Source organism: Mus caroli, unplaced genomic scaffold (assembly GCF_978045245.1).
Source record: "Mus caroli unplaced genomic scaffold, Mus_caroli_1 scaffold_9, whole genome shotgun sequence".
NCBI classification, from domain to species: domain Eukaryota; kingdom Metazoa; phylum Chordata; class Mammalia; order Rodentia; family Muridae; genus Mus; species Mus caroli.
The window spans coordinates 112585455-112598182 of record NW_028227264.1 but is presented as its reverse complement, the minus strand read 5'-3'; positions in this window follow the sequence as shown (position 1 = coordinate 112598182).

Genomic DNA, 12728 nt, shown 5'->3' with positions numbered 1-12728 from the left:
CTTGAGGAATAAATATGGGGGAAAGGGAGAAAATGGAAAGAAGAGAGAATTTTGATATAGGAAATTGAAGAAAGAGGAAGGGTTGAAAATGACACAGATGTAACAGAGAATTTCGTGATGAGTAATTCTAAGGAATGGTTTGGAAAGATGCTATTCGGATATTTATGAAGCTTAGAGAGGCAATTGAGAGGCTGTGTTAAGACATAATAGACAAATCAAAATGATCTGTTTTAATCATTTCCCCTCTTCCTTTGTCTTTCTTCTAAACATTCCCATGTACCCTCCTTATTCTCTTTAAAAAATCCAAAACCCCATTTTTCTCTAATTATTGTTATTTTTCTTTGCAATATAAGGGGACTATTACTGAACAACATAATCAAAATTCAAAGCTATGGAGCCCAGTCCCAATGGATACATCTCTAGTGCATCTTCTGCACCGATGGCTCTGGGATCCTTATAGAGTTGTGAGTGGGAAGATTCTTAGATTCAGAAGATCAGGGAGTTTGCTTTGAGATTTTTGTCTACTAGGAATGTAAGCCACACTCATGAAGTCTCACCCACATGATTGCCTAAACACGTGCTGCACAGGGGCGAGACCAAGGAAGACTTGCTAAGGCAGCAGATGGGAGAAAGCCCATGAGGCTCCACCCCTTTGTGAAGAACTACAGACACCTAAAATGTTCACGGAGTGGGAGAAATATTCTTCCCTTCCCACAGGGAAGAGAACACCAATTAGTTACCCAATAGTAGATGGTCAGCCTGAAAACATACACATAAGCAGCATTGTACTGATTGTATATGTTTATGTATTTAGGAATATTATGTATATAAAGATGTTTAATTTTAAAATGTAGTATTTTAATATTCTCTTTAATATTTCTTAAACTTCCCAATAAAAATGATATTTAAACATAAATGAATTGGGTGGCTTTAAATGGAATGGGAGATTTACATAAGGTACGTTATTTTGCCTCACCTGCTCAACTTATTTGCCAATAGCCACTTAAAAAACGAACCCTGGAATTTGCCAACATAAGGAGAAGCAAGTAATTTGTGTTTTAGAGGTACCTAGTTAGACTATATATTTGAATATAAAAGTAAACAAATATGGTATTTATAACTGCCTTGGACAGACATATTTGTTTAAAACTCACTATTTTTTTAATTTTTCTTATTATGTTTGTCTTGAGAGCAGATCAATGTGCTCCAATCTTAGGAAGAAGTGATCTTTGTCTGTTCCTAATTTTTTAGAGCGATGCCCCTTTCATGATGCCAGCACACCACTTCCAAAACTCAATCTGTTTACTTCAGTAAAGAGGTGGGGCCCACAGTGGGTATAGAAGCTAAGAGTTTCATAGCAGTAGCTCTAATACCACAGTGGCAGTCAAACTGTTTAATTCTGGCAACTGAATGGCTGGTTGTTAGCAAGTGATCATCACTTTTTTCCTGACATCCCATTAGGACTCCATTCTTATCAGCTACCACTGTGAATTGATAATTGCTAACAAAGCATTGCAGTACATTTGCCAGATTTAAACAGATTTCATGGCACACTGCTGCAATTTCATGCCCTTTCTTCAAAGGCTAAATGTGTGTCAGCTCCACAGTGTAGCACATGGCACCAGACAGCAATATTTGATTAGCTGGTCTATGGGTAGTGAGGAGTGTCAATCTGTTCTCAGACACTTCTGTTGCAAACAGGGGAACGAATCTGCAATGAGAATGAAATTTAAAAAAGCTTTTATTTGGCAATTTTCTACCAAAGCTTCAGCGAGTCTCACAATATTAAGTATAGTGCAGGCTGACAGTAAATCATAATTTTAGGTATACTATATAGACAACTCATTCTTATTTCACTTTTTAATTTATAAGATGAACCACTACAACTTCATTCTTCCTCGGTACTAAAGGTTCCTGAACATTGAAGAGAAATAGTAAGGTGAGAGATGGAGAAATTATATACAGTCCACAGAAAATAGAATACAAGTTGCTATATTAGCTGGAAATTTTTAAGAGCTATGTGTGCATTAAAAGCCACCTTCCAATTATGTATGTAAAACCCGGGACTCAAGAGCCAGTGACTACTGCATGGGACAACTTATCAGAACTACTTTCCTGATTTGCTCTTCTCTTAGGCATTATCCTTTTCTTGTTCGTCGTTTTAGGGTTCATCAGAGCCACAAATTAAAGTGTTATTACTTGCATACATTACTCTCAAGTTCACTTGGATGATGAGCTGGAGTGCCTCCTGCCATTATCATTGCCAGAAATAAAGGTCAAATTTCTTCCTCCACCCATCCCCAGAGAGGTAATGCAAAATAGAGCTGCTCACAGTCAGCGAGGCAAGTGTATTCCTGCTGGTTCCCAATGGTTCTTGACCATGGATTGCCAGATGTTTGAAAATATGTACAAAGAGATTGCCCCATTTTGCTTTTTTTTTTTTTTTCTTTAACCTTGGAGATGTAGCTATAGAGTAAGTCTGGTAAATAACTCCAGTTTGGGCCAATAAAATAATAACTTGCCTTCTGGACAAATATCCACTTTAAAAATGACTACTGTCTTGGTAATTGAAACTATGCAAATTTAATTTGTGTGTGTGTGTGTGTGTGTGTGTGTTTTCCATAACTTTGAAGTGCTAGCAAAACCAGTGTCCTATGCAAGTCATCATTCCATTCGTAACCATTAGCAGAAATGTCAATGATTTCATGACAATAACTTTTGGGCTTTCTCAATAAAATCACAGAAGATAGATATTCAGCATTTGTCTGAGATTAGCAAACAAGAAAGAAAAAAGAAAAAAATTATCTCTCTAGGAGCAGACGTGATAAATTCAAGTAGCTTTGGATTTAGCTTTTGTAGAATATTATGACATATAAAAGTATAGATGCTACTTCTGGGATTTATAATTTCTCAATAGAATCTTACATCAAATCCAGCTCAGGATGAAAATGATGTTTTGTTGGGATTTATTTTTCCAGTTGTTTCTTGCAAATTTTTTTTTTCTCTGTGGAATCCATTACCTCTATTTCCTTTCTGGCACACTAGACAAGAGATACTGTTTTGCTTGTTTTCTTCTTCCATACCTCCTTTCTTTTCTCCAACTTGATCTAATTAACAGTCTAATTTTTCTTGTTCTATATATTATGATGGCTATTCATGGATGTCAACTTGACCACATCTGGAATTAGCTAAAACCCAAGCAGCTGGTGCAACAGTGTGGAATTTTCTTAATCATTTGAAATTGAAAGATCCACCTTAAATTTGGGTCACACTCTTAGGCTGCAGTCTATATAAATAACATAGAAGAATTCGTACCATGCATGTCCTTTTGGGTCTGAATTACCTCACTAATGATGATATCTTCTAGTTCCATCAATTTGTCTGCAAAATTCAGGATGTCCTCATTCTTAATAGCTGAGTAGTATTCCATTGTGTAAATAAACCACATTTTCTGTATCCATTCTTCTGTTGTGGGACATCTGGGTTGTTTCCAGATTCTGGCTATTACAAGCAAGGCCACTATGAACATAGTGGAACCTGTGCCCCTGTGGCATGGTGGGGCATCTTTTGGGTATATTCCCAAGAGTGATATAGCTGGATCCTCAAGTAGATCTACTTCCAATTTTCTGAGGAATCTCCAGATTGATTTCCAAGGTGGTTGTACCAGTTTGCAATCCCATCAGAAATGAAGGAGTGTTTCTTGTTCTCCACACCCTCATTAACAAGTGCTCTCAAACCCCAACAGTAGAGACTCAGTAAGTTAAGAACAGGACAAGACCCAGACATAAGAGTAGGTGGAAAGATGGATAATATACCTAGGATTATGGGCAGGCAAACTTTAATTGGACTAGGCTGATTTCACACCAGGGATGGAGCTGAAGTGGAGCACATGGCTAAACAGGAGTTCTTTGCCTTGGAGTGGCAAACCACACTCACTTGTGGTTAGATGATAGATCACATGTCCCTTTGACATCTCAGTGTTAGACTCTCTTCTTTATGAGGTCCAAGGGAAGCAGTTGCAATTTTCTGGATCTGGTGTGTCTGATAAGTTATTGGGCCTGCTTTTCCTGGTGTTCTTTTAATACTTCTCCATTCTCACAAGTCTCAACTTACTTAACAAATGTATAAGGAATCAACATTTCTACTTTTGCTTTTTTTTTAATCCATCAGTCTATGGCTTATCAGTGGAACTGGACAAATGATAATGTTTAGATGTCTAAGGAGGTTCAAAGTCCACCTCACTTTCAAAATGAAATAAAATGCTGCTCATAAAATAGAGTTTATCTGGTCACAATATCTGATAAATCAATCTTACAAAGTGTGAAGTAACTTAGAGCAGTACACAGCATGATCCCAGCATAAGTTTACAGAAAGAGGGAGTAGAGCCATGGTCATATATGTCCTTTGAAATAGTTTCCCCATATCCTCTGTGTTATTTTATTCTCCTTAATATCTCTTATGATGTGAAAATTTTCAAGTTGGATGAATTCAAGTTAGGATAGCCTGAAATTTGCCCAACCACGATTCAAAAATTAAAATACTAACAACCAATACTATTGGATATGAGAACATTTGTAGACAAGGTTTTTACAGAAATAATTGGCTTACAATGATGCTATTGAAATGGCCCTATGTCTGGCATTCTTCTGGAAAAAGAAATACCAACAGCCATGCCAACAGAGGAAAGGATATACAAAGATACTATTAGATGACCACCAGCTAGCAACATGCCAGAGAGAAAGGTGGGGAGCAAAGCCTTCCTCAGCAGACCTGCAGGAGGAGTACTACTTTAGGCACTGCCACTTCTAGTATCGGGAGCTCTGGGAAAATTAATTTCTGATATTCATGTGATCTCATCAATGGTACTAAAGTAATACATCAAATAACCCATTTTCCTTCTTTCATGCATTGGTGGTTGTAGCTAAATATTATCCAGGAATCTAAAGGCAGAGTTCACACAGTTATTCTGCCTTGTTTTGATTTGTCACCCATGGTATTACTTTTTCTTTTTTAAAGTTGATATATATTTCACAGGAAATGGAGCTACAAAGTCAAAGACAATGCATTTCTTTTTGTGTTTATGTCTTTGCCAAATATTTGCGAAATACTCTATCCAAAGGTTATAATGATTTAGTATACTACCAGTAGTTTAAGGTGTTCATTTCCTCGCACACAAGTCAGTATGGGAAATTATTCCAAGATAATATTCATGGTCATACTCAGAGAGAAAAGGTCATTTTTAAAATAGGAATGAATGTAAAACTGTTGCTCTTTATATGTATGTCCTTGGGATGTGCGTGTCTGTGAATGATGGATACTTTAATGCATGTATACATATATGTACAGACCCATTTTGCATGTAGATGTGGATGTTGAGGTTCCATATTGACAAAGCAACTGTCCTCGACCACTCTCCACTTTGTTTGTTTATTATATGCTCAACCATATGGGCCAACCTAGCTAGCCAGCTTTCTCTTGCTAGCTTCTCTTTCCTTCAAGACACTGGAGATACAAGTAATTCGCCACCTATACCCAGCAGTTATATGAGAGGTAAGGTTCCACACTTTGGTCTCCATACACATGCGGCATCTACTTTATTCATTGCACCAATGCCCTAACCTAAATTTAACACTTTTTGAAAAATACTTATGTTCTTTTAAATATCTTTATAGTGAAGCAGGTGTTTATATCTATTTTTTTAGAGCATTACAATTTTTGTGTAGTAATTATTTTCCTTTCCACAATGTATAAAGTATGACAGAAAAAAATCAATTACAATTAAATCTACATTCGTTCTTTAAAGTATCTTATGACCTTTTAAAATAGGGTCAACACCTCTGTCTCCTTTGGGAGATATGTGTTGGCCCAGAGCTCCGTCATTAAACTACCTCATGCTTTTACATCAAGATGGTGGTCTGTTCGTGATTCTTGGGTGCACACCAAATGTAAATTGAGTGGGGACTCAATTGAATTTCCCCACTAGGTTCTTTCATTTGGAGGTCCCACTGAGATCTGGGTGACACCCAGGAACCCCAAAGACCCCTTGGAGGTACGATGGTTTGTGTGCATCTTACATGTTGTCTGTTTTCTAAGTGTGGCACCACTGAATTTGTGTCTTGGTTTGTGAATTTGTGTCTTGGTTTGTGAATTTGTGTCTTGGTTTCAGGGTTACGAGATCGTGGGTTCGAGTTCCACCTCATGCCTTGGTTTTAGGATTACGAGATCGTGGGTTCCAGTCCCACCTCGTGCCTTGGTTTTAGGGTTCCGAGATTGTGGATTCAAGTCCCACCTCGTGCCTTGGTTTTACATCTGGCAGAGTGAGGAATGAGTGTACTTAGATACTGGTGTTTTTTCTTCTCTCTTGCTGTCTTGTTTGTGTTTGTGGTTTTCGTCATGGGACAGACTGTGTGGGTGTGGTTCTGACTGTGGACTTGGACTGACATTAGGACAGAATTTGTCAGTGAGAGTTAAGAAAAACAACTTGGAGCATGTCCCTGGCCCCACGTAGCCACAGGACCAGACTGAGAACTTCCAGCTTTGGTGGCAGCAGCCTGTGCTGGCCGAGGTGAGGCGCCATGTGGGAAACCATGGCCCAGGGGGGAACACTGATGCACAGGTTTTCCCGGGATGCCTGCCCCTCCACCACCACAATGTATTTCACGGCCTGCAGGATGGCAAGAAAAGAAAGAGGGGCAAGGCCCACGGGGCCCCACGCCAGCCCAGTCTGGCTTCCTAGAGCGGCTGTGATGCCTGCTGGGGAGGGACCAACTATAGTCGCCTGCCACCTCCGCCACTTTCCCCCTCTCCCAGTTGGCCTAGTGCAGCCAGCTGTGAGAGCTGCCTTCCTTTCTCTGCCCCATGTGTTTTCTCTTCTAGGGCGTCCCCACCCTAAGCTGCTAACCATTGAGGAAGACATCTGCCCACTTAAAACTTCTGTCCCAAGTAAGGAGCACCTACGAGTCTAATCTACGAGGCTCTGATAAATGTGTATAGAGGTCTAGAAAAAAAGTGAGCTTAGACTGTAAGGAAGAGCAAAGCTTCAGCAGACTCAGGAGAGATAGATGACAGTGAAAGTAGAGATGAAAGAGATTAGAGAGGTCCCAGATGAGAGAGATACCCCGAATGACGAGAGGAGAGAGAGAGAGAGAGAGAGAGGGGGGGGGGGCGAGAGGCAGAAGAAAGAGAAGACAAGAGGGATCGTAGACAAGAGAGAAATTTGACTAGAATCTTGACCACAGTGATAGGAGAGAAATAAAGAGACAAGATCTAGACAGGAAATCTGGGCAACAGAACACTGAGCCTCAGCTAAAAAGGTTCAGCTTTGTCAGACTCAAGTTATCTATTTGAGATACACCCTTCGAGGTGGAAAACAGTGGCTAAAAGAAGCCAGAAAAAGACTGTAACTACACCAAGGCAAGTAAGAGAATTCTTGGGTACTGCTGGTATCTGCAGGCTCTGGATACCTGGGTTGGCGACTTTAACTGCCCTTTGTACCCCCTAACCAAGGAAGGGGAAGTGTTTGTGTGGATCCCAGATCACCAGAAAGCCTTTAGAGAAATGAAAATGGCCCTACTGATGGCCAGCCTTTGCCTGACCTAACCAAGCCTTTCACTCTTTATGTAGAAGAGAGATCAGGGGTCACCAGAGGAGTCCTTACTCAGACTTTGGGACTTTGAAAAAGGCCAGTGGCTTACCTATCCAAGAAGTTAAACCCTGTTGCCAGCGGGTGTTTTTCTTGCCTGAAAGCTATTGCTGCCATAGCTCTGCTGTCAAGGATGCTGATAAGCTCACTCTGGGACAGCAAATAACTATAGTAGCACCCCACACTCTTGAAAGCATCATCCGAAAGCCCCCTGACTGATGAATGACGACCAATGCTCCTATGACACATTTTCAGAGCTTTCTTGTTGACTGAACGAGTGACCTTCGCTCCACCTCAATCTTGCTACCCTACTGCCCAAGACTTCACCTACTCATCACTGCACTGACATTCTGGCAGAAGAAACTGGTACTAGAAATGATCTGAAGGATCAGATCAGCCTTGGCCTGAGAGTTCGAGCTGGTACACCGATGGTAGTAGCCGCGAGGTTGAAGGTAAGCAGAAGACGGGGACAGCAGTACAATGGTGGACAGAAAGCAAGTGATCTAGGTCAGCAGCCTCCCTGAAGAGACGTCGGCCCAAAAAGCTGAATTTGTGACTTTGATACAAAGAGGGCTGTTGACATCTGCAGAGAAGGACCTAAGATGCTGTGGCTAAAGGAAATCAGATGGCAAATCTAACCGCCAAACAGGCGGCCCAAAGACCAATGATCCTGGCAGTCAAGGAGCCTAAAGATTATTATGATGTCAGAGAGACCAGCTTTAGATACACCCCTGAGCACTATCAAGTTATGGACATTATTTTACCCACCTGGGGGCCAAGAAATTAAAAGGTGTGGTTAGGTCCTTTGACTACTATGTTATAGGACTCTCTGACTTGGCAGAAGAAATAGTCAAAAGCTGCAAGGCCTGTACTATGACAAGGTAGAATTTACAGAAATTAAGCCAGCTAGATATGGCAACAAGTACTTATCAGTGTTTATAGACACCTTTTGAAGGTGGAAAGAAGCTTTTCCTACCAGGACTGAGACGGCCAATGTGATAGCCAAGAATATCCTAAAAGAAATCTTCCCGAGGTAATGGACCTGCCTTTGTTGCCCAGGTAAATCAGGGACTGGCCAAGATATTAGAGATTGATTAGAAGTTACATTGTGCATACAAGCTCCAAAGCTCAAGACAGGTAGAAAAGATGAATAGAATTCTAAAAGAAACTGGTGCAGACTTGGTGCTCCTTCCCCATGCCCATCACTGGCTTAAATGATGTGTTTAAACCTACATGTTGTTGTAATAATAATCTGTATGCTAAGTTAAAAGGCTTGCAGGTGGTGCAAAAAAAAAAAAAAAAAAAAAAAAGTCTGGTCACAATTGGCTACATCGAACGAGCCGAGTACCACAAATGACATCTCACCAGTTCCAGCCAGAGATCTGATCCACGTACACCTACATCATGCCCAAACCCTCAAGCCTGACTAGAAGAGTCCCTGCCTAGTTCTGTTTACCATCCCTTCTTATTCTGTTGATTTCTATTCTCCACATAGAGATGTAGACTTCTAAAATTCTAAGATTAGAATTACTTAGTAGACTAAGAGGGGAATGAAAGGAAATAAAACTTGAGACCTGTGATTCATGTAATTAATGTCAAATAGCCCAAAGAGTTGTTTGTGAGCTTTGAAACCTGGGACTGAGAGCATAGCAGAACACGCCAGGACATGCCTGGGCAGGCCCTTCGTTAAGACATTTCTGAGGCTGCTTAGCCATAAAAATAAAGACATGGTGGACTGGCCCAGCGCCTCCCTATCTCCTGCCCTTCTGACCTAAGTTAAATGTTAACAGGCTGCTAGTGTTTAAATGGACCAATCATGTGAAACCACGCCAATTCCTCCCCCAGCCCCACCCCTTTTCTATAAAAACCCCTAGCTTCCAAGCCTCGTGGTTGACACCTCTGTCTCCTATGGGAGATACGTGTCGGCCCAGAGCTCTGTCATTAAACTACTTCATGCTTTTACATCAAAAAAAAAAAAAAAAAAAAAATAGAATGTACTCACTGTAGTATGGATGTGAATTTTTACATGTGTTAATTAGATGAAAAGTAATATTTCTGTTGTTCTAACATGTTAGCCTTATATTGATCTTTGTATTTGCTTAAAGAAATATTCTAAACTTTCTACAGTCACAGTGGTTTGTTCAATATAGACGTATTTAATGACCTTAAGTATTATTTGCCAAAAAAGTGCTCATTTTTATCATTTTTTAATTCTTGGTTGATGGTTTGTCTTGTTTTGCTTATAGGTTCCCTTGTTTTTGGTGGTTTGAAGGTTTTATGCTATATAGTAAAAGCTTCTATCACAGCTTTTGAACTGGGATTTTCTCCAGACTTTCTGTTCTGTCAATTTTGTCTGCAGATCCAAGTGAGAATGCTTAGAAATTAAGCACCCCGGCCTTCTTTCATGTTTGTGGCAAAACGGTTAGTTTTGCCTCCCAGCTTCTTAATTAATGTACTGTTTCCTTGAAATAGGTTGAATGATGTATTAAATGACTGCTATTTGATTTCTTTTCAACCTACAGAAAAGTGCAATGTGATATGATTCACCCTAGTATGTAACTTCTTTTAACCAACATCAAAGTTAAACCTTTATACATTAATCATAGGCATTTTTACTCTGGGACACACGTAAGATTATTTATTTACTTTTCTCTTTCTGTTAATGGACTATTTCTTGTTTCTAGTAGTTTGTCAATTTGTAGAACTGAGTCCTAACAGATTCTTTAAGTCTCTCTTCTATTTGTGAATCTCTTATTAGTATTCATGATTTGATATTTCATTTCTGACTGGTCTTTCTCTCTATTTTATCTTTGCTATTCTGATAGAAATAAAGTTATTTAATTGATATATAAGCAGAGGAGAAATGACAGAATTTTTTCTTACAGGATTCCAAAAATCTATGCTGAGATATCTCAACTTCATAAAGTAGAGGGAAAATATATCAAATTATCATAAATAAACTTTTGAGAATCCACTGTACTAAATATTCAAAGCTAACAATTATTGCCATCAAATTGAAATCATATAGCACAGATAAAGAGTTATGACAAATGTGTGTCACCGCTCAACAGTCCCTCCAAATCTGTTACTGAAATAAATCATAAGAAGTCACTGCATAGCAGCAGATTGGTGGGAACATAGAAAATGATCAACTCTCTTTCAAGTGATCAATGTTATATTCAAAATAACTAAAGAAGACATGCTATCTCTGAGGGTCTTAGTAATTTTGATTCTATTCTGGCAGAAGAAGTTATTGGTGGCAACTGAAGAAAACTGAATCATTCCTTCAGATTAGCGTGCCCAGGGTCACACTAAAGCTAAGTTCTTAGTTTTAATAAAGAACTCCTCATTTAAAAGATGACCATAATAGGATAGGATAAGAGGATTACTATTAGTTTTTCAAATTTATATGAATATAATTATACCACAATAGAATTATGTTTAATATTTAATTAGACCTTATGACTTAGAGGGTTTCAAATGCCATGGAGTTAAATAAGAAAAGTTATATAGAAACACATGATTATTAAGGCTTTTATAGAAAAGCACATAAATGTACTACAATTGTTATATTTTTAAGACTTCTAAGATTTTTTTCCATCTTAGCTATTTTTATGATATGTAATAACTGAACATATTTATGGAGGAAAGAATTATATATTAATCTATGTGTACAATATAAGATATTCAAGTTGGACTAATTTTCATTTTTTTCTTATGTAAAATAACCAATTTGGACTAATTTTCACTTCTGAAACTATCATTTTCATGGAGGGGGAAACTTCAAACTAATATCTTTGAATGATTTGATCTATCAATATTCATGCTAATGCAGAAGCAGAGAATATTACAGGATTCCACACATAGACAAAGATGTACAGGCAACTAATGACTGCTGCAATGGAGAATTACCTCTTTCGAGAATGAGTCCCCTAATTGGCTTTCCAACAAATGGCTGGCCCTGAAATAACAACCATACAGCAAAAACGGACACAGCATGTTATATTTGTATACTTGGGCAGGTATGCTCTGAACACTGAACTGACTTGTGACAAAGTGATGGATTCTGCGTGACTGAAACTGAAAACTGGGAAAACTACTACCTCACTAGTAGTAGGGCATATAGTTAATCTTTCATATTATAATATACCTGAAAGTGGAATTTGTCCTGTACTTCATGACATCTCAGAATTCTAATCAAGCAGCAGTTCTGTCTCTAATTTCAATTGTTTTGATTGTAGAACTTGATTCCTTTCTTTTTAATTTTATTTTATTATTTTTATTACATATTTTCCTCAATTACATTTCCAATGCTATCCCAACAGTCCCCCATACCCTCCCACCCACTCCCCTACCCACCCACTCCCACTTTTTGGCCCTGGTGTTCCCCTGTACTGGGGCATATAATGTTTGCATGTCCAATAGGCCTCTCTTTCCAGTGATGGCCGACTAGGCCATCTTTTGATACATATGCAGCTAAAGTCAAGAGCTCCGGGGTACTGGTTAGTTCATAATATTGTTGCACCTGCAGGGTTGCAGATCTCATTAGCTCCTTGGATACTTTCTCTAGCTCCTCCATTGGGGGCCCTGTGATCCATCCAATAGCTGACTGTGAGCATCCACTTATGTGTTTGCTAGGCCCTGGCCTAGTCTCAGAACAGAAGGAAGTTTTTCTGTCTTCATCATATTTCTGCTCAATAAAATATTTATGTGCCATTTTAAAGAGAAGAACAGTATCACCCTGAGTACACCCAGCAGATCTAGATCAGTGTCAGGTTTCTGTCAGCATGCACTTCTTGACATCCACAATAGTGTCTGCATTTGGTGACTGTATATGGGATGGATCACCAGGTGGGGCAGTCTCTGGATGGCCTTTCCTACAGTCTCTGCTCCACACTTTGTCTCTGTATGTGCTCCCATGAGTATTTTGTTTACCCTTCTAAGAAGGACCAAAGCATCCTCACTTTAGTATTCATTCTTGAGCTTCAGACAGTCTTTAATGTTATTAAAACCTCATGTGTATGCTCAGTGACATAGCCTCCATTTCCAGGATAATTGATAGCTGTAGCATCCACTGTAATAAAAG